We start from the raw sequence: 27,728 nt of genomic DNA on the forward strand, positions 1-27,728 counted from the left end.
GCTGCTACTGGGGTTATTATCTAAGTGGTCAGTAATTGTCTTTTCCATTCTCCAGTATCTAGTTAACAATAACTTAAATTATCTGTTAAAATGATTCATATGGTTTGTCTCCTGATTAGACCCTGATTGATGCAACATCTGTGTGCATGCACATATCACAGAGAGAAAGAGGGGAAAAATAAATTGGGACATTGTTGACCTGTATAACAAATTCTGCTGGGTTGTGGAGAGAGAGCCTTATACGTATACTTAGGTTATCACACCCCTTTGGGCAAGAGCATAATATTTGATTAGCAGTGATTGGAAGAATCTAGTGTCAAAGCAGTATCTGCTGGCCAAAAACTGGGCGAGTTTCTGAGTAATGTAAATTCACTATGCATGAACAATCATGACTGTGATTATGTCCACCTTATGTTAAATATCTATTACAAATGGACAGTTGGAAAAATATTTTAAAGAAAATACCATGTGTATATATACTTGTTTTATTATTTGCATACAAATCTGTAACTAGGAAGTCTTGAATGAGGATCGCTGTTACTCCAGGATGGACCCCATTTGGATTAATCTCCTATATAACATTCAATAAAAAATTACTAGTTATGCTAGAAGATAGAAGCAATACTAAAAATTGAAGAGAGGAATAAACAGACATTGGAATAGACCCAGAGGTAATAAGAAATATACTTTAAAATACAACTATGATTAAAATATTCAAGAACATATCAGAAAAGATGGAAGGTAGGGGATGTTGGGGAAAGGTGGAGAGATCAATAGAGAAATAAAATATATTAAAAAGTACCACAGAAACCCTGGAAATAATAGATACAATGATTGAAATTAAAAACCATATTAAATCTAATGGTTGGATTTAATAGCATATTAAACATAGTAGAAAAGATTAATGAATTGGACAATAAGTCAGTGAAAAGAACCCAAGTTGTAGCTTAGAGAGAAGAAAGTGTGAAAAATAAAAAGTTTGCATACTCACATATGATATAAAGAAAATGATTTAATATGTGTATAAATTGAGACCTAGAAAGAGAGAAATAAGGAGTGGGACAGAACAAATAGTGGCAGAGATATTGGCCAAAATATTTTCAAAATTATGAAAATGATAACACTACATAATCAAGAAGGTCTACAAGCTCAAAAAGAGATATGTAAAAAAGAAAACTACATCTGGGACCCCCCACCTTGAAAGAAAGAAAGAAAAACTTAAAAAGCAGCCAGAACATCGTTGACAAATGAGCAAAGGCATTACACTGGGAAAAGTTAGTCTTCTCAACAAATGGAACTGGAACTACATCCACATGCGAAAAAGAAAGAAATGAAATGAGACACAGACTTCACACCTTTCACAAAAAAATAACTTAAAATGGACCACAGACCTAAATGCAAAACTATAAAACTCCTAGATGATAAGATAGGATAAAATCTAGAGAACCTTGGGTGTGGAGATACATTTTTAGACATATAACACCGAGGCAAATCCATGAAAAAAGGAAAAGCTGGACTTAAAAACATGTGCTCTGCAAAATGTGCCATGAAGAGCGTGAGAAGGTAGGGCACAGACTGAGAGAAAACATCTGCCAAAGACACATCTGAAAAAGGACTATTACCCTCAAAATGTAAAGAACCTTGTGGACAATAAGAAAACACATTAAAAATGTGGCAAAGACCTGAGCAGACACCTCACCAGAGAAGATACACAGATGGAAAAGAAGCATATGGAAAGGTGCTCCACATCATGTGCCACTAAGAAATTAAAATTAAGAGAGCCGAGGATGGGAGAAGAGCCGAGTGCCTGAGCAGCACTCCCAGCTTCCTCTCTTCCCCTCTCTGCACCCGGCTCTCAGGGCCTGCCCGCCCTGCCCCCCAGAGCAACTTCCACCATGTCCACCTCTGGGAGTTCCCACTTGAACAAAGGCATCAAGCCGATGTCCACGCCCCTGCCTCAGGGTGATAGAGTCCAAGCTGTGTCATCTTGTTGGCGCTACTGGAGAAGGACTGCGATGCAAGACCCGGACCCTGGACAGTGAGCCCAAGAGCATAGAAGAGTTGCCCGAGTGGAATTTCGATGGCTCCAGTGCTATGCAGTCTGAAGGCTCCAACAGTGACTTGTATCTCGTCCCTGCTGCCATGTTTCAGGGCCCTTTCCACAAGGACCCCAACAAGCTGGTGTTCTGTGAAGTCTTAAAGTACAATCGCAAACCTGCAGAGCCCAATTTAAGATATACCTGCAAACGGATAATGGGCATGGTGAGCTCAGCATCCCTGGTTTGGAATGGAGAGGAGTATACTCTCCTGGGCACAGATGGGCACCTTCGGTTGGCCTTCCAATGGCTTCCCTGGACCCCACAGTCCATACAACTGCGGCATGGGAGCCACAGAGCCTATGGCAGGGATACTGTGGAGGCTCACTCCCGGGCCTGCTTGTACGCTGGCATCCAGCTCGCAGGGACAATGCCGGGGTCATGCCTGCCGAGTGGTAACTCCTAATAAGACCCCGTGAAGGCATCGCCATGGGCGATCATCTCCGGGTGGCCCGTTTCAGCTTGCACCGAGCGTGTGAAGACTTTGGAGTGATAGCAACCTCTGACCCCAAGCCCATTCCTGGGAACTGGGATGGCGCAGGCTGCCCCACCAACTTCAGCACCGAGGCCCTGCGGGAGGAGAACGGTCTGAAGTACAGAGAGTCCATCGAGAGGCCGAGCAGGCGGCACCAGTACCACATCCGAGCCGACGATCCCAAGGGGGGCCGGGACAATGCCCGGCGCCTCACTGGATTCAATGAAACCTCCAACATCAATGACTTCTCCCCCAGCGTGGCCAACTGTAGTGCCAGCATCCGCATTCCCCGGGCTGTGGGCCAGGAGAAGAAGGGGTCCTTTGAAGACCGGCGCCCCTCTGCCAACTGTGACCCCTTCCCAGTGACAGAAGCCCTCATCCGCACGTGTCTTCTCAACCAAACTGGCGATGAGCCCATCCAGTAAAAACACTAGTGGACTAGACTTGCAGCCATCCGGCTCCTTCTAAGTACTTCTTCCTCCCGCTCCCACTCTCGCCCCTCAATTGTCATAACAAATGTAACTCTAAAAGCAGAATATCAAGGCCTTTTTTTATTCCTCGTGCCCAGTTAATATCTCTTGCTTTCTTTGGCCAGGTTAGAGGGGTCCAGTTCTTAGTCTCTTCTCACACACACACACACACACACACACACACACACACACACTTTTCTCTATCATTGAAGCTTCCTCTACCTTCAAAGAAAAAGGAAAAAGTTCTCATCGCTTGTTCCTCCGTCTATAACACAAATCAGAGTAGTGTTTTATATTTAAATACAAAAACATTATATATATATATATATATATATATATATATATATATATATGGATATGTGTGCTTTTTCTAAAGGAGAAAGACCATTCTGGTCACTGGGAGCCAAATTTGAGACGAAATTAGTAATAAGGCTCTCCTTTTGAGGGGGAGGGGTGCTTGGAAAGTTGCCTGTTAGGGGCTGTTAAACCCTCACTACCTTTAAGGGTTTCTCTGTGCCCTGCCTGCCCTTCTGGACACGGGTCGGCTAACAGGAGCAAATAGCAGCAGTCACCGAGCCCCATGGCTTTGGTTTATAAAGACGCATGTATGCACAGGGGTTTAGAAATATGGGTTGGCTGATCAACTTGAGCATGTATGTTACTGACAAGGGGATATTGGATTATTTTCTGGGGGACTAGCATGTCACTAAAGCAGGCCTTTTGATATATTAAAAAAAATTTTAAGTAAAACCAGTTTAGATTTTAATCATATTTGTAGTCTCTTACAGAATTGCTTGTTTGCTTCCACTGTCTCCTCCCTGTCTCCTCTTAGCGGGGAGGGGGACAGGACTGGAGTTAAACACTTGTAATTTTGTATCCTGGTGTCTGTTCTGAGTGTGAAATATTCCTTTTCATTCATTAAGATTCTGAGGAGGTAGTTTTTCTTTTATAATAAAACTACAAACCCCACCTTCAAAAAAAAGAAATTAAAATTAAAATGAGAGAGCACTAGCCGCCTGCCAGGTTGGCCCAGAACCCTGACGGCAACAGTGCTGGTGAGGAGGGAAGCAGGAGCTTTCCTTCACTGCTGCTGGGAAGGCCAAATGGTGTAGCCACTTTGGAGGATGGTTCGGCAGTTTCTTACAAAAGTCATCATGAGAATGACTGAGCACTACCTGCATGCAACCACATAAATAATCTTGCAGACCTCCACGAAAGAAATCAGACACAGTACAGTAACTGCTGCATGACTTCATTTCTTCCAGTTCAAAAGCAGGAATATAAATCTATAATGATGCAATAGTAACCGGTTATATTGGGGGCTATAATTTGGAGGAAATGAAGAAACACTGCCGGGTGCTATTAATGTTCTATATCTTGACGTGGGGAGTGGTTATATTTTGTAAAATTTTATTGAGCTGCACACTTAAGATTTGTACACTTTTCTGCACCTATATTAGGGGCATGTGGGTATAGTCCTTCTGAAATGTCCCAGTGCTATACCAATTTGAGGTTACATTAAAATTGTTTTCTCTCTGTACATCAAGGTAATTTAATTTCAGGAAAATCAAGAAATAGCACAGAAAAGAAATAAAATGTGTCAGCAGTTAAAAATAATTACATGGTCACCGCAACTTAAAAAATAATAATAAAACCCTAAATTTTGATTTAAGCAAAAGGGAAGTGTTTGTGTATCTGTTTGAAGTACGTGTGTGTACATGTATCTCTTTCAATGTAGGAGAATAGATAGCTATATACATGACATTTATAAATGTAGAGTTAAATACCAGAAGAAATAGCTAAAAAGTTTTAATTTCTGATTCGCTGATAGTAGAGAAGGATGAGATAGAGCAGGGACTGACATTTACTGAAAAGGATCACATATTATCTATTTTAGCCTATGCAGACCATATGGTCTCTAATGCAAATATTCCCCTCTGTCCTTGTAGTGTGAAATCCACCAGGTACAATATGGAAACAAATGGAAATAGATGCAGTGTTCCAATAAAACAGCTGGTGGGGTATAGTTTGCTGACCTCTTGGAAAGGATGACTAATTTTCATAATAATCATAATATTATTGTTTAACTTTTAAGTTATATGCTCTCTTGAACATAATAAAATTATTTCAAAGAAAATATATCATAATATCTTTACAGCATCATTAGCAGTACTCATCATATAGTTTCTCCTGTATCTCTTAAAATTACTTTGCAAACCAATGTACCTTTTGCATATGTTTAAAAAGCCATCTAAAAATCTTGATCATATGTTTCAAATGGTGGAAATTCCAGTATGTTATAAATATTGTCATTTAAAAATAAAACTAGTATAAAAATCTTTTAAATGTAGCCAGTGAAGATAAAAAATGGCCAACAAACATATTAAAAGATGGTCAATGTCACTTATCATCAGAGAAATAATAACAATCAGAATGAGATATCACTTTATACCTTTTAGGATGGCTATTATTTAAAAAAAGAACAAAGATAATAAGTGTTGGTGAGGATGTGGAAAAATTGAAACCTTGAATACTGTGAGTGGAAAAGCAAAATGATGCAGGGGCTATGGAAAAGAGTATGGAGGTTCCTCAAAACATTAAAAATAGCTGTACCATATGATCCAGTAATCCCACTTCTGGGAATATATGAAATTAAGTATTGAAACCAGGATCTCAAAGATATCTGTACTCTCATGTTCATTGCAGCACTATTTTTAATAGCCAAGATATGGAAATGAACTAAGGGTCTGTTGATAGATGAATGAATAAAGAAAATGTGATATATATGATATGTACTCCGTACCACACTGTGCCTGTAGTCAAGACTATTGTACACACTAGACCTATTAAGAGGGTAAATGTCAAGTGTTTTTACCATCCTATCTAATAAAAGAGAAACATGCAAATTGACCATACCTCTGCTACACCCACCAGCCACGCCCACCAGCCAATCAGAGCGACTATGCAAATTAACCCAACCAAGATGGTGGCCGGTGGCCACGAGCTGGAGTGAGCAGGAGGCTTGGGTTTCTCATGGAGGAAGCGATGGAGGAAACCAAGCTTCCCACCGACCCTGGCCTGTGTGTCCTCTGCTCAAGGCTACAAAGTTTCAATTATAGAAGACAAATAAATTCAGATACCTGCTTCCAGCCGGACTGGCCTCCACTCACAGAGGTGCTGAAAAAGAAAGAAAAAAAGGAGAGGCTGGGAGCTTGGGTCACTGGGGGACTTTGTCACCCTGAAAACAGCCCTCAGCCACTCACCCAGGCTGACCAGGCACCCCAGCGGGACCCCCCACCCTGAAGGGGCTGTGGCCAGCTTGAAAACGGTCCTCAGCCCCTTACCCAGGCTGGCCATGCCCCCATGGAGTAAGAGTCCCCACTGGGGGGCGTGGCCAGCCTGCAAACAGCCATCAGCCTCTCACCCAGGCTGGCCACACACCCATGGGGTGAAGGTCCCCACTGGGTGGCTTGACCAGCCTGCAAACAGCCATCAGCCCCTCATCCAGGCTGGCCAGTTACCCCAGTGGGAACCCCCACCCTGAAGGGGGTGTGGCCAGCCTGAAAACAGCCAGCAGCCCCTCACCCAGGCTGGCCACACCCCCATGGGGTGAGGGTACCCACCGGGGGGCTTGGCCAGCCTGCAAACAGCCATCAGCCTCTCAACCAGGCTGGCCAGGCACCCCAGCAGGCCCCCCCCGACCCTGAAAGGGCTGTGGCCAGCCTGAAAATGGCCCTCAGCCCCTCACCCATGCTGGCCAGGCACCCCAGCGGGACCCCCACCCTGATTTGGGATACCCTTCAGGGCAAACCAGCTGGCCCCCACCCATGCACCAGGCCTCTATCCTATATACTAAAAGCGTAATATGCAAATTGACCTTAACAGCAGAACAACTGGGAATGACTGGTCACTATGACACACACTGACCACCAGGGGGCAGATGCTCAATGCAGGAGCTTTCCCCTGGTGGCCAGTGCACTCCCACAGGGGGAGCTCTGCTCAGTCACAAGCCAGGCTGACAGGTGCCAGCACAGTGGTGGTGGTAGGAGCCTCTCCCGCCTCCTCAGCAGCACTAAGGATGTCCGACTGCAGCTTAGGCCTGCTCCCCACTGGCAAGTGGACATCCCTGAGGGCTCCTGGGCTGCCAGAGGGATGTCTGATTGTCAGCTTAGGTGGACATCCCATGAGGGGTCCCAAACTGCGAGAGGGCACAGACCGGGCTGAGGGACACCCCCCTCACCTAGTGCACAAATTTTTGTGCACCAGGCCTCTAGTAAGAAAATAAAAACACATGTAACCAATGGACTTCAAATGCCACAATAATTTAATACCCACATTTTCAAATTTAAAAGTTCATGTCCTCTTTATAAGAAAAATTTCAAAATACTCCATTTCCTCCTTCATATTCTATTTTAGTTGTCTACATTTTTATCCTCTTGTAATTTATTTTTATTCTTGAGTCTTTTATTAATTTTATAAAACATATCTTCCACAAAAATATATATATAAAAGCCTAAGTGACAATCACAACCAAATAGACAACCAAACAGACTGCATGGGGCAACCAGGCCCACAGGGGGCTTAGTGAGGGGCAACCAAACGACTGAGCAGTAGGTTGCAAAGGGTGACCAGGCCCTCAGGGGAGGCAGGTGGGGGTGACCAGGTGGCTGGGGGGGGGGAGTTGGGGGCAACTAGGCTGGCAGGGGGGGCTGTTGGGGGTGACTAAGCTAGCAGGGGGGAAAGTTAGGGGCGATCAGGCAGGCAGGCAGATGAGCAGTTAGGAGCCAATGGTCCCAGATTGTGAGAGGGATCCTGGATTGGAGAGGGTTCAGGCTGGGCTGAGGGGAACACCCCCACTCTGTGCACCAATTTCGTGCAACAGGCCTCTAGTATGTATATAAATTAAAATTTTATGTTTATTAAATGATTTTTGACCATAAGGCTCTAAATGTTCAAAAATTGTGGGGGCTTTTTGCATTGAGTTATAAATAGAACTATTAGTCATATATTATTATAATATAATTAGTGTAACAAATATATTGCAAACTTAGAACACAATTTAAACAGAGTAAAGTTTAATTGGAAATGATTCTCATAATGAGATAACTAGGGCTGATTTTTACTTCGATAAGTTCATGTATTCCTAGATGAATATTCTTTGTTGCTAAAATGGGATGGGGTAGAACACTAATCTTATTTAACTCACTGTGTTTCTTATGGTAAGGCCTGAGAGATCTTGCTGATCTAACTAAGTAAATAGGAATGAAAGAATGTTTTAATTATTATTGAATTTATTGAAGTGACATTGGTTAATAAAATTATATAGGTTTCAAGTGTACAATGTTATAATACATAATCCGTATATTGTATTGTGTGTTCAAGTCTCCTTCTATCATTATTTATTCCCTTCTTTACTCTCTCCTACCTGCCCTCGCCCATACAGGGAACAGATTGATAGCTGTCAACCTGGAGGGGCATTGAGGGGCTGCGTGAAAAAGGTAGAGGGATTAAGCAAAACAAAAAACAAACAAACATCAACAACAACAAAAACCACAAAACCCTCACAGACACAGTCAATAGTATGGGAATGGAAGACTTTTTCTAGCAATGTTACTTGATTCTTCAAACTTGAAATATATGCTAAATGTTATGTGGTGATGTATTATCAAAATTAGTTTTAATGATGTATGAGCTGACAACTTTAACAGGGTCTGCCTTCAACTGTTTCGAAAGAAAAGGATTGAAAATTACCTGATTTGCAAAAGCATTTGTTAGTCAACAGAATCTTTTAATTTCTCAACTTTGGGGAAGTATATCAACAGGCTTCACTAAAATTTATCAAATATTTATTAATTATGCCTGCTTGAGGCACTTTGCATAACCTAATAGGTTCAGAAAGAAATGGAAAAATAGAAACATTGCTTATTTTCATACACCTCTGCTATAATATTTTTTATTAAATGCTTTTATTGTATCATATCTTTAAATACCTTTTTAAATCCAAATCTTAAAGCTGGGGATTAAGCTCTTTCAATTTGTGGAAAATAGTCTAGAGACAACCTACTAAGCAAAACAAATTATCTCTCTCAACAATCATAAAAACTTTGAGTTCACTTTTCAATTCAGAGAAATGTCTAATATTCATCTCAAGGAAAGAGGGAAAAAGGCAAATAAAAATTAAAAATTTTATGATAATTTACTTATCTGCATCATATTGATTTATAAAAATATGAGAATTTATTTCTCATTTCTTAGGCTATTATAATCCAATGTAATGTCTAGTTAAGATTATACTTTACAGAATTTATAAAATGACATGACGTACCTTCAGTGAATTTTGTATGCTTCAGTGTAGCATGTATGCTTAACATGTGAGAATAATTAAATAAAAATCACATGTAAAAACTCTTAGATAACTGTAACATCATAACTGTACTTTTCCTGTATATTTAATGAAAAGAGTTATTGCTAAAATTAACTGGTTGATAGATTAGTATATAATTTTACTTTTGGTAATGAAGTGGATAATAGTAAACATTTATAAAATGAAACACTGATGTAGAATGTATGTAGAATAATTGTACTATGGTACAATTTTTTGCATAGTACAATTTCTTGCATATCATCTTGGTATTGTATAATTTTTTTATCTGATTTGATAACTGTTTTAAATTATTTTTGGAATAAGATACATAGCCCTGGCCTGGTGGCTCAATTGGTTGGAGCACCATCCCATACACCAGGAGGTTGTGGGTTCAATTCCTGGTCAGGGCACATACCTAGGTTGTGGGTTCAATCCTCAGTAAGGGTGTGAATAGGAGGCAATAGGTCGATATTTCTCTCTCTCTCTCTCTCTCTCTCTCTCTCTCTCTCTCTCTCTCTCTCTCCTGTCCTCTCTCTAAAATCAATAAAAAACATATCCTCCAGTGAGGATTTTTAAAAAATCATACATAGATTCTAAAGAAAAAACAAGTAAAATTTTATCCATAGGTTTTAAGTGTACCTTGAAATTTTTTCATAGCCCTAGAAAATATTCAAATAACTTTTAAGTGAGCCAGTCTCGTTAAACTGCTTCAGATATTTAAAGGTCCATTTCTCTCCTGCTATTATCAAGACCGGAAAAGGGGAACTGAAAATAGCTTTAAAGAAATAGCTTTTGCCACTATTTAAATATAAGGTAAACAAGTCATTCTTAGTGTTCATTATTTCTTGCTGGTGATACCTATTTTATTTTTTGACTTGGCTCTTAAGCAAAGAGGCAAATACCTTGTGAAGGCAGAGAAGCTGAAACGTCAGTGCTCGTCATTTGTTAACACGATGCAGAGGCCAGGCCAGGAGGGGCCCAAACCGTGTGTTCATGTGGTCACTATATTCTGTAAAATTTGTAATAATGCGATAGTGAAACCCTGCCTTCTCCCTCTTTGCACTTTGGCCTCCCTTCCTTCATCCTTCCCTTTGTGCTCAAGTGGCCTCGGGCTTTTTGGAGGAAGTGACTAAAAAAGGAGGAGAGATGCAGATACATCTACTTTGGGTTTAACGGGTATCTTTATGACTCGCTGCGAGGTAGTCACGGCCACGTATACTTATTACTTTAGCTGTCCTAATATAGAATGGCTTTCAGGAATCCTCCCCACATTGTGACATGATGTGAACTTGCAGTGCCGAGGTGTGAACTTGATGATTAAGCTTGCTGCTGGAAATTTGTGAGTAGCAGAGGAGAAACAAGAAGTTAGTATGGGAAAGTTCTTTCAAATTTTTCAGCTGATGTAAAAAAGAAATTTATAGCGATTGCCCCACATTTGACAGCAATCCTAGAGAGTCACCAGATATTACCAATAATGGTTGCAAAACTGCCAAAAAGTGTTCTGTGTTATCAATGCTAAGAAAAACACTTCCATCACTCATGCTAGAGCAGTGGTTTTCAACCTTCTGGCCCTTTAAATACAGTTCCTCATGTTGTGACCCAACCATAAAATTATTTTCGTTTCTACTTCATAACTGTAATGTTGCTACTGTTATGAATCGTAATGTAAATATCTGATATGCAGGATGGTCTTAGGCGAGCCCTGTGAAAGGGTCATTCATCCACCAAAGGGGTCGCAACCCACAAGTTGAGAACCGCTGTGCTAGAGGGAAGACTGATTATCTTTCTACTCAGTCTATTGGAAATGGTGTTACCAAACTGTTAAATGAAGAATGCTCAAAACATATGCCGGGGGGTGGGGGTAGGGAAGAGGACTTTTTCATTAGGGTAGTTAATAAAGCATGCCATTTTTCTGAATTTTGTGGCATTTGTCAGCATTTTCAAATTTGAAACAAAGGTAATTTGTAGGGTTTTTTCCTGCCGGGGTCCAACCCCAGCAGGTCCAGGGGTTCCCAAAGGCGTAGACGGAGTCGGCGAAGAAGGAAGGACACGGAGACAGTGTTCAGTTGATCAGCAGCCTAGCCAGGATCTCCAGCCAGGATCTCCAGCCAAGTTCTGGTCTGGATCTCCAGAGAGGTTCTGCTTAGGATCTCCAGCCAGGTTCTGTGTCCATGTTCTCTTGCTAGGTTCTCCAGCCAGGTTCTCCAGGTTCTCCAGCCAGGTTCTGTAGCCATGTTCCCTCGCTAGGTTCTCCAGCCAGGTTCTGTCCAGGTTCTCCAGCCAGGTTCAGTCACCAGGTTCTAGTCAGGTTCTCTTGCCAATTTCTGTAGTCAGGTTCAGTCCAGGATCTTTTGCCATGTTCTCTCCAGCGAAGTTCTTCTGTCTGTAGGTTCTGTGTAGGTTCTGTCTTCTAAGTTCTGTGTGTAGGTTCTGTCTTCTAAGTTCTGTCTTCTTACATCTGTATTTATACCAGTTGATTCCAATCCTATCAATCTCTATTCCAAAGGTTAGGGCGTTTCTTATCTCCATTCCAGGGAGTAAAGATTATGTAACTTAAGCATGATTGTTCATAGTTAAAGTGATTAATTACCCGCCTGGCACTTAGTTAAGAGGTTTTATTCCCTCCCTAACTTCAGGGGGAAATCCCTACCTGGGGAAACAACCTTTCTCAGAGACCTTGGTTAAAACACATAGTGCCAAGAAGATGAGCAAACATATTAAGAACAGTATGCCATACATGCCAGGTCCCTTGAAACAGCAAGCATGGACCAGCTCCCGGCATTTTCCCCTCAACCTAAATAGTCACTTTTGTACAAAATTTTGTATTTTTTTAAACAATGAGGGCTTCCCAAATTTTATAAACTTCAAGCTCCCAAACTTAGTGCATCCTTGTTCAGTAGTTGGGGGATGGAAGACGTGAAGTCATTCAACAAAATTGCTATTGTCCCCAGTGCCCTCATACCACAAAACACCCATTTCTACTATTTTAAACAGAAATATGTGTGAAACAAGCGGAGATGGGAAAGCTATGGTTTTATGGTGACCCAACTGACCACTAAAGTGAAGTCTTCAAAATAATATTGAATTTTATTTATAGTTGGCTCTCTGGTTTGTTGTTTTTAACATCCCCAGGAAATGCACCATTGGAAGATTCGGGATGGGGAAGGAGGGAAACTATTCTTTCATAGACGGAGAAGGGTTGCTGTAAAAGAGAATTTAGGCAAAGAGACCCCATGCGATGCTATTTAGGTGGATGCTGAAATCCTGGAAATCAGTAACTTTTAAATTACCATGCTCAGTGAATTCCTCAGAAAGCCCGTGAATACATTTTAGAGCAGGTGTACCCTAGTTTCAATCCTTTCACTTTATAAGAGATAGAATGGGGCTGTAGGCCAGCTATGGCTACACTCATAAAGCCATATGCTAGACCTGAGCATAACATCCAATTGGTACTGCATCGGTCTCTGGCTCCTCTTGTCTTTCCCTAGTTTATTTCCTCTTTCCTCTCTCTCTTTCTCCTTTCTTTGTTCTCTAATTGTCACACTGTTCAATCATTTGGTTTGGACTTCCTTTCATCCAGCTGTATACTCTGCTTGCCAACCTTTGTCCCCTGCATTCTTGTTCTTTTAAAAAAACGTATGAATTGGAATTTGTAAGTTAGTGCAATTTTTAGAGCAGTTTTAGGCTTACAGAAAGATTGCACAGGACACACAGAGGTTTTCCACAAATCCCTCCGCCACACACCACAGTTTCTCCTATTATTAATATCTTGCTTTAGTGTGTTAAATTTGTTACAATTGATATACCAATATCGACACATCATTAATAACTAAAAGCCATACTTACATTAGGTTTCAAACTTTATATCTATAGTTCTATGGGTTTTGACTAATGTCATATAGCCACCATTATAGTATCAAACAAAATAGTTCCACTGTCCTAAAAGTCCTCTGTACTCCATGATTCACCACTTCTTCCATCTCTCCCCCTAAAATTACTTATTCTTAAAAACACTACCACCCAAACCAAAATTCCCCTATGTGGCTGATATGGCTCACTTCTGTGAGCACTGTGTCAGGGCACAGGCCGCGGTTACCGGCTCCATCCCCAGGAGGGGTCATGCAGGAGGCAGTTATCGATGTTTTCCTCTCTCTCCCCCTCTCTTTTTCTCTCTCTCTAAAAAAGTCAATAAAAGCATATTAGACACACACACACACACACACACACAAAAAGACCACCCAAACCAAAATTTCCCTATGTGGCCATCAATAGAAAAGAAAATAGATTAATTAACTGCCAGGTATTCTTATAGATGTTTAATAATAATAACTCATACTCAATTAAATATGCCATTTGATTATCACAATAAGTATAATTATCCTGACTTTAGGAATTGAATTTCAGAAGTCCAAATGCCTTGCTCAAGGCTATATGGCTAGTTGAAGATGGATGTGGTTGAGCCAATGCCCTTATTTGCTGATGGTTGAGTAATGGTCTCTTCACTCTACTACCTCTTAAATGCCCATGCGCTTTATCAGAGATAGTAAGTGTGTGTTTAGAGGAGAATGATTTGTGACTGCTAACTTTTTTTAAGAATTCTTTCAGTCCCTATCTATGGCTTGTTCGTCACAAGTAGAACTTCAGTTCCCCTCTAAAGACTTCAATGATGCATGTAAGTATTTAATAATGCATCTCTCCAAAAATCCTCTTTGAGTGAACTTTAAAATGTTCTACTACTGCCCTGACTGGTTTGACTCAGTGGATAGAGTATCGGCCTGCAGACTGAAGGGTCCCAGGTTTGATACTGGTCAAGGGCACATGCTTGGGTTTCAGGCTCCATCCCCACTAGGGGGCATGCAGGAAGCAGCCGATCAAGGATCCTCTCTCATCACTGATTCTCTCTCTCTCTCCCTCTCCCTTCCTCTCTGAAATCAATAAAAATATATTTTTTTAAAAAATGTTCTACTTTATCATCCATAGACTAGATTATTTTCTCTTATTTCCAACTCTGCCACCCTATATTTAGTGGTATATCATCCTTAGCAAAGTGTTAATACCAAATATTTTACAATAAAATTAATTTCAGTTAGATAACATCTCAGGATTTTCAGTTTCAACTGCAATCCTTCAGATATATACATATATATATACGTATATATACATATATACATATATATTTAATAACATTTTTAAATTAGAGTTGAGGTACAGTATAGTTTCAGGTGCATAACCTCATGATCGTACATTTATGTAACTTACAAAGTGATCATCCCAATAAACCTCGTACCATCTAACACCATACATAGTTATTATAATATTATTAACTATGTTTCCTATGCCAAATAAGAATTATTTTTAAAAAATCATAAATTAGCAGGTACAGAATAGTCATGGAGATGTAAAGCACAGCATAGAAAATATAGCTATATATTTTTATTTCAAGTTTTTAAATATTTGTGATTTGCTTATTCTTACACAAATGATAACTTTTTAACCTGTGTAGATACAGACTCAGCCATGCTTTGTTTAGCCTTTGCAAACACTGTTTAATGCAGAGAGCACATTTTTGTTTATGTTTATAGCTGTGTGAATATTTTTACTATTTTGAGAACTGAACAGGTTGAATTTGGGGTGTACAAGCAAGATAGTACATTGTTGCTGGCACAGTAGCACTTCCTTACAGATTAATAATAGATTTTCTTCAACTTTTTCAGTGATACTACCAAATCACAGAATGCATGATAATAATGTCTAAGTTCAAAAACTTTTTACCAAATGAAATGATGAAAAGTCTTTAAAATCCAATTGGTTATTGGCAGACAGCATTAAGGGTGGGATGATGCAGGAAATAATATTTGAGCCAGATTCTTATTTCTAACTCTCATTTTTGTTGTAAGACAGACAGCTTTGGGGGCTGCTGTTATTTATTTCAAATGACTAGTATGTCAGAATGACAACTAACTAACATTGAATGTTAGTAATTGGTTATTGTAAATCAAATTTCAAAGTTACAGCATGAAAACAACTCAACTTGCTCTACTCATTGTGGGACAGATTTTCTTTAATTAATAGACTGTTTAGAGCACCGTTAGGGTTAGAGAAAAGTTGCACAGAAAACACCACAATTTCATATACATACTCTGCTCATCTACCTCACCTCCAGGCACTGTTTCACTTATAATTGGTACTTTATATCAGTGTACATTTGTTACAATTGATAAACCAAGTTCCATATATTGTTACTAACCAAAGGCCATAGTTTAAATTATAGTTCACTCTTTGGGTTGTATAGGCCTATGGGTTTTGAGAAATGAATAATATCATGTATCCATTATTATGGTATCATACAGAATAGTTTCACTGCCCTAAAAATGCCCTGTGCTCCATTGACTCATCCATACTCCTTCTCTGTGAACGCCTGCCAACCACTGACCTTTTTTATTTTAGTTTTGCATTTTCCAGAATGTCATATATTTGATCTATGAAGCCTTTTTAGACCAGCTCCTTTCACTGAGCATTATGCATTTAAATTTCTTCCATGTATTTTGTGTCTTATTAGTGCACTTATTTTTATTGGTGAATAATATTTCATCATAGGGATGTATCCCAGGTCGTTTATCCATTCGCCTGTTGAAAGACATTTTGCTTAAGGCTATTTGTGGTCATAAATAAAGCTGCTATAAATATTTTTATGCAGATTTTTGTGACAAGATAAGTTTTCCACTCACTCCAGTGACTGTGATTGCTGAATCATATGGTAAGACTGTTTAGATTTGCACTTCCAACTGTCTTCCAAAGTGGCTGTACCATTTTACATTCCCACCAGAAATGAATGAGTGTTCTTGGGGTTCCATACCCTTGCCAGCATTTAGTGTTGTCAGTCATTTGAATTTTAGCCATTCTAATGAGTGGAGTGGTATCCACAGTTGTTTTACTTTTTATTTCCTTAATGACATGTGATATTAGGCAGATTTTCATACGCTGACTTGCCATCTGTATGTCTTCTTTCATGAAGTTTCTGTTCTAGTCTTTTGTCCGTTGTTTTTTTTTTTTTTTAATTGGGTGGTTTGTTTTCTTATTGTTGAGTTTTTAAGAGTTATTTGTATATTCTGGATAACAGTCTTTTAACAGGTACATGTTTTGCACCCTGGCAGGTGTGATTCAGTGGTGGAGCATCAACATATCAAAGGGTCATGGGATCGATTCCAAGTCAGGTGCTCAGACCTGGGTTGCAGGTTTGACTCCTTGCCCCCAGTTGGGGTGCGTGCAGGGGGCAACCAATCACTGTGTCTCTCTCACATTGATGTTTCTCTCTCTCTCCCCCCCCCCCTTCCTTCCATTCTCTAAAAATCAATGTAAAAATTGTCCTTTGGTGAGCATTAACAACAACGACGAAAAAAAAACAAGTATGTGTTTTGAAAATATTGTGTCCCAGTCTGTGACTTATCTTTCATTCTCTTAACAGTGTTTTTCACAGAGCAGTTTATCATTTTAATGATGAACAACAGCAATTTTTCCTTTTACGGGTCATGCTTTAGACATTTATCTAAAAACTCATTGCCAAGGTCATCTAGATTTTCCTTATCTTCTAGGAGTTTTATAGTTTTGCATTTTACATTTAAGTATGATTGATTTTGAGTTAATTTTTGTGGAATATGTAAGGTCTGTGTGTAGATTCCTTTTTTGCATGTGAATGTTCAGTTGTTACAGCACCATTTGTTGAAAAGACTTATTTTTCCACTAAATTGCCTTTGCTCCTTTGTGAAAGATCAGTTGATATTTTTGTTTGAGTGTATTTCTGGGGTCTCTATTCTGTTCTACTGATCTAAGCAATTGGCTCATCTAAGTCATGGGCAATGAGTTGTTCATAATTTTTTTATTCTTTTAATGTCCAAGGACTCAGTAGTGATAGCCCCTCTTTCATTTCTATTTTAGTAATTTGTGGTTTCACTATTTTTTATTATTATTCTTGATTACCTTCATTAGGGGTTGATCAAGTTTACTGACCTTTTCAAAGAACCAGCTTTTGGTTTCACTGATTTTCTCTGTTAATTTCCTGTTTTTAATTTCATTGATTTGTACACTTTTTTCCTTCTGCTTACATTGGATTTAATTTGATCATTTTTTTCTAGCTTTAAGATGGAAACCTAGATTTTTGAGTTTAGCTATTTCTTCTTTTCTAATATATACTTTTCATGTTATGCATTACCCTCTAAGCACTGCTTTGCTGCATCTTGCAAATTTTGATAAATTGTAGTTTTATTTAATTTAATTGAAAATATATTTTAATTTATATTGAGAATTCTTTGATCCATGTGTCATTTAGAAGTGTGTTGTTTAATCTCCAAATATTTGGGGATTTTCCAACTATGTTTCTATTATTGACTTCTAGTATAATTCCTTTGTGGTCTGAGAGTATACTTTCTATGATTTCTATTCTTTCACTTTTGTTAAGATGTGTTTTATAACCCAAAATGTGATCTTACTCGTTGAATGTCCAAGTAAGCTTGTGAAGAATGTGTATTCTGCTCTTTTTAAATAAAGTAATATTTAAATGTCAGTTGGACACGATTGACTAATGGTGCCATTCAATTTAACTGTGTCCTCACCGATTGCTTTCCAGATTTGTTAATTACTGATAGCATGATATTTAAATCTTAATTATGATGGTGTATTTGTCTACTTTCAGTTCTATAAATTTTTACCTCATTTATTTCAATTCTTTGTTGTTAGGCATAGACATAACTTAGGATTGTTATGTCTTCCTGAAGAATTGATTATTTTATCATTATGTAATGCCCCTCTTTATTTCTGATAATTTTTCTTGCTCTGAAGTCTGCTTTGTCTGAAGGTAATACAGCTACTCCACTTTTCTTTTTTCAGTGTTAACATGGTGCGTATCTTACCCCATCCAGACACAGAATTCCAGGCTACTGGATTTTTTTCCAACAATTTGATATTCATGCCATTATTTTTTACTTGCTAGGTTTCTGAAGAAAAGTCTGATGTGATTATCCTTATTGTCTCTATAGTTAAGGTCCTCCCCACCCCCGGCTTAATTTAAGATTTTCTCTTTGACTTTGCTTATTTGTAGTTTGGGTATGCTATGCCTAGGTGGAGATGGGCTTTCCTGCCTGGTGATTTCTGAGCTTCCTATGTGGTTTGGTGATGTCGGTAATTAATTTTGGGAGATTATCAGCATTATTACTTCAAATATTTGTTATGGGTTTCTTTCTTTTTTTACTTCTTCTGGCAGTCTTCTTTTCTAATGGTCCCATACTTCTTGAACATTCTGTTCCACTTCTTTTTCAGTGTCTTCCTCTGCTTTTCAGTTTGACGTTTCTCTGGTCAGGAGTGAGACTGTATTTACTGCTCGCACCAGTTGCAGGTGTCAGAGGCTGCAATTTCCTTCAGCGTCCTATTTTTGTCTCTCCTATTGTCTTTGGTTTCCCCTGTAGACTCCTTAAATGGAAAGGGAAGCTGGCAGTTCCGTTTGTTGTCATCCCCCCTACAACACAGCAGCCCTGTTGATCTGGTGGGTAAGGTGTGGGAGGAGGAGAAGCACTCCATACGCTTACGATTAGGTCTCAGACTTTTAATGGGCCTGTGCCTCTGGGCTGTGATCTTTGCAAGCGTTTTTCAGCTACTGCAGCCACAATCTAGGTCACACAGGAGGGCTAGAGGGGACTGCAGTGGGGTATTGTCCATCCCCCATATCACTTAAGTTTTGATAAAACTGATGTTGGTTAGGCTCTGCTAAAATATTTTTTTTATGAAGGCAGGCCTTTTTACAGGAGAACAGAATGATCTAGGTGCATTGCACAATGGCTACTTCTCCTCTCCTCATGGAAACATGAGGGACTTTTTCTCTCATCTTTACCGAGATCTTAGTGGGGCTCCCAGAGGTAATGAAAGTGTGGGGCCTTTTCAGGCTGAGATTCCAGGCATTTTCACCTCTCAAGCTATTCCACACTCAGTCTCCAGCAATTAATAAATTACTGTTTGTGTTTTCCTACCAGTCCCTGGCTCCTGGCAGCTTCTGCTCCCAAACTGTGATTCTCAGTATTCACCCATCTCTCAGGGTGCAGGGTAGCAATTTGCCCAGTGACCTCAATTCTCCGAGAGATCTAATAAAATTTATTAATTTTCCATTTGTTCAGCCTTTTCCTTGTGAGGACTGGATGAATGACTTTCATGCTGTTTACATGTCAGACCAGAAAACAAGAGTTGATATTTTTTTTTTTTTTTTTAATATTTTTTATTGATTAAGATATTACATATGTGTACCCTCTATCCCCCCTCTCCCCGCTCACCCCCTCACCCCCCCGTTGTCCATGTCCATTGGTTAGGCCTATATGCTTACATATAAGTCCTTTGGTTGATCTTTCCCCCTTGCCCCCACCCTCCCCTACCATCCCTCCAAGGCCCGACAGTCCAATCAATGCCTCTCCGTCTCTGGATCAGTCCTTGTTCATCAGTTTATGTTGTTCATTATATTCCACAAATAGGTGAGATCTTGTGGTATTTATCCACTCTCCAGTTCCATCCATGCTGTGGCAAATGGTAAGAGTTCCTTTTTTCTTTTTCCTCTTCTTAAAGAATACCTTTCAGCATTTCATATAATGCTGGTTTGGTGGTGATGAACTCCTTTAGCTTTTTCTTATCCGTGAAGCTCTTTATCTGACCTTCCATTCTGAATGATAGCTTTGCTGGATAAAGTAATCTTGGTTGCAGGTTCTTGCTATTCATCTCTTTGAATATTTCTTGCCACTCTCTTCTGGCCTGCATGGTTTCTGTTGAGAAATCAGCTGACAGTCGGATGGGTACTCCCTTGTAGGTAACTGACTGTCTTTCTCTTGCTGCTTTTAAGATTCTCTCTTTATCTTTTGCTCTTGGCATTTTAATTATGATGTGTCTTGGTGTGGTCCTCTTTGGATTCCTTTTGTTTGGGGTTCTCTGCGCTTCCTGGACTTGTAAGTCCATTTCTTTCACCAGGTGGGGGAAGTTTTCTGTCATTATTTCTTCAAAAAGGTTTTCAATATCTTGCCCTCTCTCTCCTTCTGGTACCCCTATAATTCTGATGTTGGTACGCTTGAAGTTGTCCCAGAGGTTCCTTACACTATCTTCATATTTTTTGAATCTCTTTTCTTTTTTCTTTTTCGGTTGGGTATTTTTTGTTTCTTTGCATTTCAAATCTTTGACTTGATTCTTGGGATCCTCTTGTCTGCTGTTGGATCTCTGTAAAGTATTCTTTATTTCAGTCAGTGTATGCATAATTTCTAATTGGTCCTTTTTCATGACCTCCATGGTCTCACCATACTCCTTGAGGGATTTATTAAATTTATCGGCGGTTTCCATAAAATTCTTGACAAACCTTATAAACGTGGCCTTGAACTCTATATCCAGTCGTCTGGCCTCCTCCGTTTCTGCCAATTGTGACCTGTTTCTTTGTCTCCGCATTTTGGCTGCTTCCCTGTGTTGATAGAGTGGCCTGCGCGCTGGGTGTCCTGTAGGGCCCAGTGGCTCAGCCTCCCCAGTTACCTGGGGTGGACACTCTTGGTGCACTCTTGGTGCCTCGATTGTTGTAGGATCACTGGGAGGAATTGACCTCCAGGCCAATTGGCTGTGGGAAGCAGCTGTGTCTGAAGTGGGAGAATGGACCCCCTCTGACCACTGGGCACAGTGGCTCCTGGATCTAAGGAGGTGCTAATTCAGCCCCTGCCTGAGGCCACACAGCAGGAACTACGAAGAGGCTCAGCTGTGAAGCAATGCAAGCCGCTGCGGGGCCTTGGGCCTTCTCTTGGAAGTTCCGGGTCTGGCTGGCCCGGCTGCAGTTAGGTAATTATCAGGTTGCAAAGTTCTGGGGCATTCACATGCAAAAGCCTCTGCCGCAGCCTGGGTGGGGCGCGGTCTCAGGGAGTCAAAAGGGCGGAGAAAGAGGCTATGGCTGATTCTCCGTGCCGGGAGTCGCGCGTCTCAGTGTCCTGGCAATGGCTGCAAGCACCTCCGAGGAAAATCCGCCCCCAAGTTCGCCCGCTGCCGCCTGAGAGAGCAGCCTCTGCCCGTATGAGTCCTGGGTCCCCAGAGACTTCCCAGAACCGGAGTTCAGAGCAGTCGGGAGCTTGTGATTCAAAAAGACAGCCGCGTCCTCAGGTGCCACCCCCTTTCCGCGCGCGCGAGCCGCCGCCGTACCTCTGCACTCAGCCTCCGCAGCTCCTCTGGCTCTCAGCGTGCTTTTCTTTTCTTCTAGTTGTAGAAATTACACTCAGCCAGCCTTCCTGTTGTTTTGGACGATGTTTGCTCCGTCCTTTGGGCTAATTTTCAATTGTTGTGGAAGGCGACTATTTCCCGGTGTTTATCTATGCCGCCATCTTAGTTTTTCTTCAAGAGTTGATATTTTTTACATCAGTCATGGTGCAGTTATAGAAGAAGACTGATTTTTTTTTTAAAAAAAAAGTAGTTGTTTCTGTGATTCTCATCAAATTTTGTCACCTTAGGGGTCACAATAGACCAAGGGTCCCCAAACTTTCCCAGGCCTCCAGTTTTCTATTATTAATTCCTTAGGAAATGAGCACTTTTGGAAGAACTGAGTCATATTAATCCAAGACAGGAAAGATTAACGTATGAGAAAAAAAGCTGATTTATAAAATAATCATTAGAAATGTAGTTGTCAGAATAGCTATGTATTTAGAGTATAGGACCTAGATGAGTAGATTAACATAGGAAAACCAAACATGAATTAGGGTAATGAATAAAGAAGTAAAGGAGAGCAATTGTGTATTTATTGTTATGAAATATTTCTATCAAACAACTACATCCTTCGTGAATTACCCATGCTTCTCTGAGGGTATTTCTGATCAGAGATTATCTGTACCATCCACACTGGGTAATTTTTTCTAGAGTGCTAATCCCCCTGCCCCTTAACCCCCGCATTCATGTTGTTGACATATCAGTTTGACATTTTTTAAGCTTTGGCTTTCCTTTTTTTATGTCCCATAAGAACCACTACCCATCTGCTGTGGCAGTATCTATTTAGATAAACTCAATTAATTAAATAGCAGTTTACCTTATTTTCTCCTTAGTCATGGTTAGAACGGCTGTATGTCTTAAGGTAAGATTTAAGATTCCTCTTTTTTGTCTTGACCACATGAATCAATAATTATTGAGTGACCAGTATTTGTCCGTTCCTGTGCAGGTAGCAAAGAATAAGGTGATAAGACAGACCCATCACTGTCCCTCAAACAGCCTACTCATTACAAACCATTCCTTTAAGATGTCTAATACATCTATTTTCTGCTGCCTCTTATCACCTTCCATTTTTTAAAAAAATGACATTTTTCACCAGGTATTAAAATTATGGAAATAGATGTTGTGCTTTGGAAGCTTGGGTGCCAATGCTTATCATTAAGTACGAATTTATGAAGTTGTATTCTTCTTCCTGAGAAATGAAATTGTATTGCTCAGATTCAGTAAAATTGGAATAACGCCACATTAGAGTTTGGCTTCTAGGATCCCAAAAGGACAGAGGCTCTCGTCCCCTGTCTGTTCAGTTATTACCTAAAAAGTCATCTTGAAATCAAGAACACCGTGGCCATGAGGTCCACTAAAGTAGAAATGTACCAAAGCTTGAGGAAGAATTGATTAGAGTCAGCGAAGTCTAAGCCACGCTTACCTTTGTAATTGGCAATTGTAACACATTTACTATATTTTGTTTCAATTTTTTTTCCAGGAATAATGGTGTCAAAAACAGTAAGTTAAGGTGTTATGAACCTCACCTGATAGATACTTAATTAAGTATTAGAGCTTTTATTAATAGTGCCATGCCCTGCTAATCATTTTTTTTTACTTTCTTTAAAAGTGAAATCAATGCTTATTGATGTAAAATTCTTCCTTCTTTATCTACAAAAATATTTATAGTATACAAGATTCAGTAAATTTTCACAAATGCCAGAATTTGTCTAATAAAAATAGATGCTTATCTAGGCTAATGCTTAGGAGGATACAATTTTTATGTATGTTTCCTTGCGCTGTGCTTGAGCTTATTTTTAAACAGTGAGTCATTGTGATTTGAAATGTTGGTGCATGCCCCAGGAGGGGATGGTTGCCAAACCCCAGCTTAGGATAGAAAACAGCACCTCATTCACTCATAGGGCAATGCATGTACAAATGCCAACCAAATTGGAGTCCTTCCCCAGCCTTCAATTGTTGATATGGTTATGTGCAGCTGCAGTGGGCAAAATGTCTGATATGATTTTGAAAGGCAATGATCAAGCAAGTAAATGCTGTGATACTGTTCATTATGTAGTTTCCTCAATGAAAAAAATCTAGACTAGTCCACTGGAACTTTCTACCATGAGGAAACTGTTCTATATCTGTGTTATTCAGTAAGATAGCCAGCCATTAGACACGTATGACTAGAAGGTTAGTGCAATTCAATTTTCAATTTTTAATGTCATTCAATTTTAATTCATTTGAATATAAATAGCTTCTGAATGTTACTGACTATAGTATTGAACAGCTCAAGAGAGAAAATCATCACACATCATGGAATCAGACTTGTGGAGAATAAAGTTACTAAAGGATAATTACATACCCTGAGAAAATAGGTTTAAGAGGTTCTGGAGTTAGTAAAAATGAATATGTAGGTCAAAGTCAAATAAGGTGGGTTTAAATCTGAGTTCTATTATTTAGGTAAGTAATTTTATAAACTTCATCAGCCTATTATGTCTCCCTCAGTCTCAGCGCCCTACTTTGTTAAAGAAGTTAATAAATATAGTAGTACTTAATAAATTTCCATTAAAGAAAATGTAGCATTGTGAAATTATTCTATTCTTACTAAAAAAAAAGAAAAAAGAAATGGCTAAATAATTGACAGATGTAGTCTCTAAATACACTTTGTAAAGAACTTCCTTATTAATAGTGACCTAGCTTACAACATTTAGTGAGTTTTTAGAATGTTCCAGCCACACGTGCTATCCTGTTTTAACCTAACACAACTATATGAGTTGGTATTACTATTATTGGCTTCATTTTAACATGAAATATTCAGGCTGAGAGATTAAATAACATGCTTAAAGTCATATAGTTATGAAGTAATAGAAATAGAATTTGAATTTAGGTCTCTCCAGTGCCCAAGAAAGTGTTCTTTGGTGAATGTGTTCTTTACTGGCTCCATACATCATAATAGTAGAAATTATAATATACATTTGTGAAAATAAGGTGCATTAGATATTCTGATAATCAATCCCTCTTGCCCAAAAATATCTAGGAATTCTATAAAAAAAAATACAACCATAATCCCATTAAATGCATACCAAAGTCTGCACAGATGTAAGGGTAATTCCCAAGGGTCAAATATAGAAAAGAAACTAAAACATATATTTTGAGGATTTTCAAACTGAATTTTATTTTCTATACCAATTATTTGAAAAAGTATGACTTTATATTGCAGATCATTTAAAAAGGATCATTTATAGTTTCTAGTGACTTCCATTGCTGCCTGTAGAAAAGGTAATAAATATCCCAATTGAAAATACATAATTGGCAAATGGTCTCTTAGAGATGATACCTAAAGTACAAGTAACCAAAGAAATTGGACTCCAACAAAACTAAAACCTTTCTTATTTCAAAGGACACATCAAGAAAATTAAAATACAATTCATGATATTAGATAAAATAATTGCAAACTATATGTTTAATAAGGGCTTATCTTAAAACTCAATAATAAAAGATAATTCAATAAAAAATTGGCAAAGAATTTGAATAGACATTTCTTCGAGATGGTATAAAATAGTGATGAGAGTATGAATAGATGCTCAATGTCATTAATTATTGGAAAATGCAAATCAAAACCACAATGAGATACCATTTCATATTCACTATGATGGCTATAATAAAAAAGACAAATACTAATAAGTGTAGCCAAGAATTTGTAGAATTATACTTTCATACATTGCTGGTGGGAATATAAAATGGTACAGATGCTTTGTAAAACATGTGACTCCTCAAAATATTTAAGACAGAGTTATCATATGACACAGCAATTACAATTCTAGGTATATACTCAAGAGAGATGAGAAAAAATGTTTACACAAAAACTTATACATAGCAACATTAATCATAATAGTGCAAAAGTGAAAACACCCAAATGTCCATGAGTTAATGAATGAAAACATTGCGTGGTATATCAATAAAAAAAGAATGTCATGCTGATACATGCTACAACAGGGATGAACCTTGAAAACATAACTGAAAGGAGCCAGATACAAAAAGCTCCACCTGTATGATACATTTTATATTATATGTCCAGAAATGGTAAACCCATAGAGAAAAAAAAAGTATATTAGGTGCTGTCAGAAGCTAGTAGAAGAGGGAATGAGAAGTATCTGCTAGAAAACTATAGTCCATTATCCCTGATGAATATAGATGCAAAAACTTCTCAACAAAATGTTAGCAAACAAAATTCAATAACTCATTAAAGGATTATACAATATGACCAAGTTGGATTTATCGCTGGGATGCAGAGATGTTTCAATGTATGCTAATCAATAAATGTGATAGACATAACAGAAGAAAAGATAAAAATTATATGATCATCCCAATAGATGCATAAAATCATTTGAATAAATACATCTTTTCATAATAAAATCCTTCTACAGATTGGGTATAGAAAATACCTCCACATAACTGAACAAATAAATGACAAATGCACAGCTAACATGATATTCAACAGAGAAAAATAGAAAGATTTCAAGGTCAGGAATAAGACAAGAGTGCCCTTTCTAACCACTCTTACTCAACATAATACCGGAAGCCCTAGCTAGAACAATTAGGCAAGAAAGAAGTAACAGACATCCACATTTTTTAAAAGAGTAAATTTGTGGTTCTTTGCAGATGATATGATTTTCAATATTGAAAACCCTCAAAACCGGACTTAAAACTGTTGGATCTAATCCATGAATTCAGTAAAGGTGCAAAAAATAAAATCAATACACAGAAATTAGTTGCATTTCTATACACCCAAACACAAATAAAAATAACTCATTCACAATAGTAAAAAACAATAAAATACCTAAGAATGTATTTTACTAAGAAAGTGAAAGATCTGTACGATGGAGAGTTAATACATCATTGAACAGAATCAAAGAAGACAAACAAATGGAAGGACACCCCATCTTTGTGGACTGACATAGCTAATATTGTTAAAATGTCTATACTACCCAAAGCTGGCTATGGATTCAATGTAATCCCTATCAAAATTCAAATTTTAGGCATTTTTCAATATAGAAAAAACTCTCTATCATTTGTATGAAACCACAAAGGACCCAGAATAGTCAAAACAATCCTGAGAACAAAATTGGAGGCATCACAAGTCTTGATTTCAAACTATAATATAATGCTATAGTAATTAAAACAGTATGGTTTTGGCATTAATATAGACACATAGACAAATGGAATAGAACAGAAAACACATAAATAAATCCCCACATATATCGACAAATAATAAGGAAGCCAAGAACATCCAATAGGGAGAGTCTTTTTTAAAAAAAAAATGATGCGGGGCACCTGGATAATCACACATAGGAGAATAAAATTGGATCCTTAAACCACACATAAAATTTAACTGCAAGTGAGTCAAATATAAAAATATAAGACCCAATACCATAAAACACTGAGAGGAAAACTTGATAAGAATCTCCTCAACACTAATCTTGGCAATTATGTTTTTATGACACCAAAAGCAAACACAACAAAAGAAAAAATTAACAATAGGACTACATCAAATAAAAGGTCCTACTCAAACTAAATAATCCACAAAGTTAAAAGGCAACCTACAAAATGGGAGAAAATATTTGCAAACCATGCATTGAATCAGGGGTTAATATCCAAAATTTATTTTTAAAAATTCATACAATTCAATAACAGAAAAATAAACAATCTGATTTAAGAATGTGCAGAGGAACTGAATATACAGTTTTTGAAGGAAGATATCCAAATGGCCAAAAGGTACATGGATAGATAGTCAACATCACTACTTATCAAGAAAATGAAAATTAAAACCACTATGAGATACCTCACACCTGTTAGAGCGGCTATCATCAATAAGACAAGAGATGACTAGAGATTAGGTATGGAGAAAAAAGGGCCCTTGTGCACTTTGGTGGGGTTACAAACTAGTCCATCCACTATAAAAGGCAGTATGGAGTTTCCTCCAAAAATAAAAAAAATTGAACTAGCATACAACACAGTGAACCCACTTCTAGGTATGTATCCAAAGGAAATGATAATAGGTTATTGAAGAGATATATGCACTCTATCGTTAT

At 38.6% G+C, this 27,728-nt stretch overlaps 1 pseudogene across 1 annotated transcript; it reads left to right on the forward strand.

Moving 5' to 3' along the window:
- The first annotated feature begins 1,889 nt into the window (after positions 1-1,889).
- On the forward strand, positions 1,890-2,996 carry LOC308529566 (glutamine synthetase-like; annotated as a pseudogene). Its single transcript has one exon. The product of its transcript is annotated as a glutamine synthetase-like (transcript).
- The last annotated feature ends 24,732 nt before the right edge of the window (positions 2,997-27,728 follow it).

This window comes from Myotis nattereri (assembly GCF_964212035.1).
Source record: "Myotis nattereri genome assembly, chromosome: 1".
Classification (NCBI taxonomy): Eukaryota; Metazoa; Chordata; class Mammalia; order Chiroptera; family Vespertilionidae; genus Myotis; species Myotis nattereri.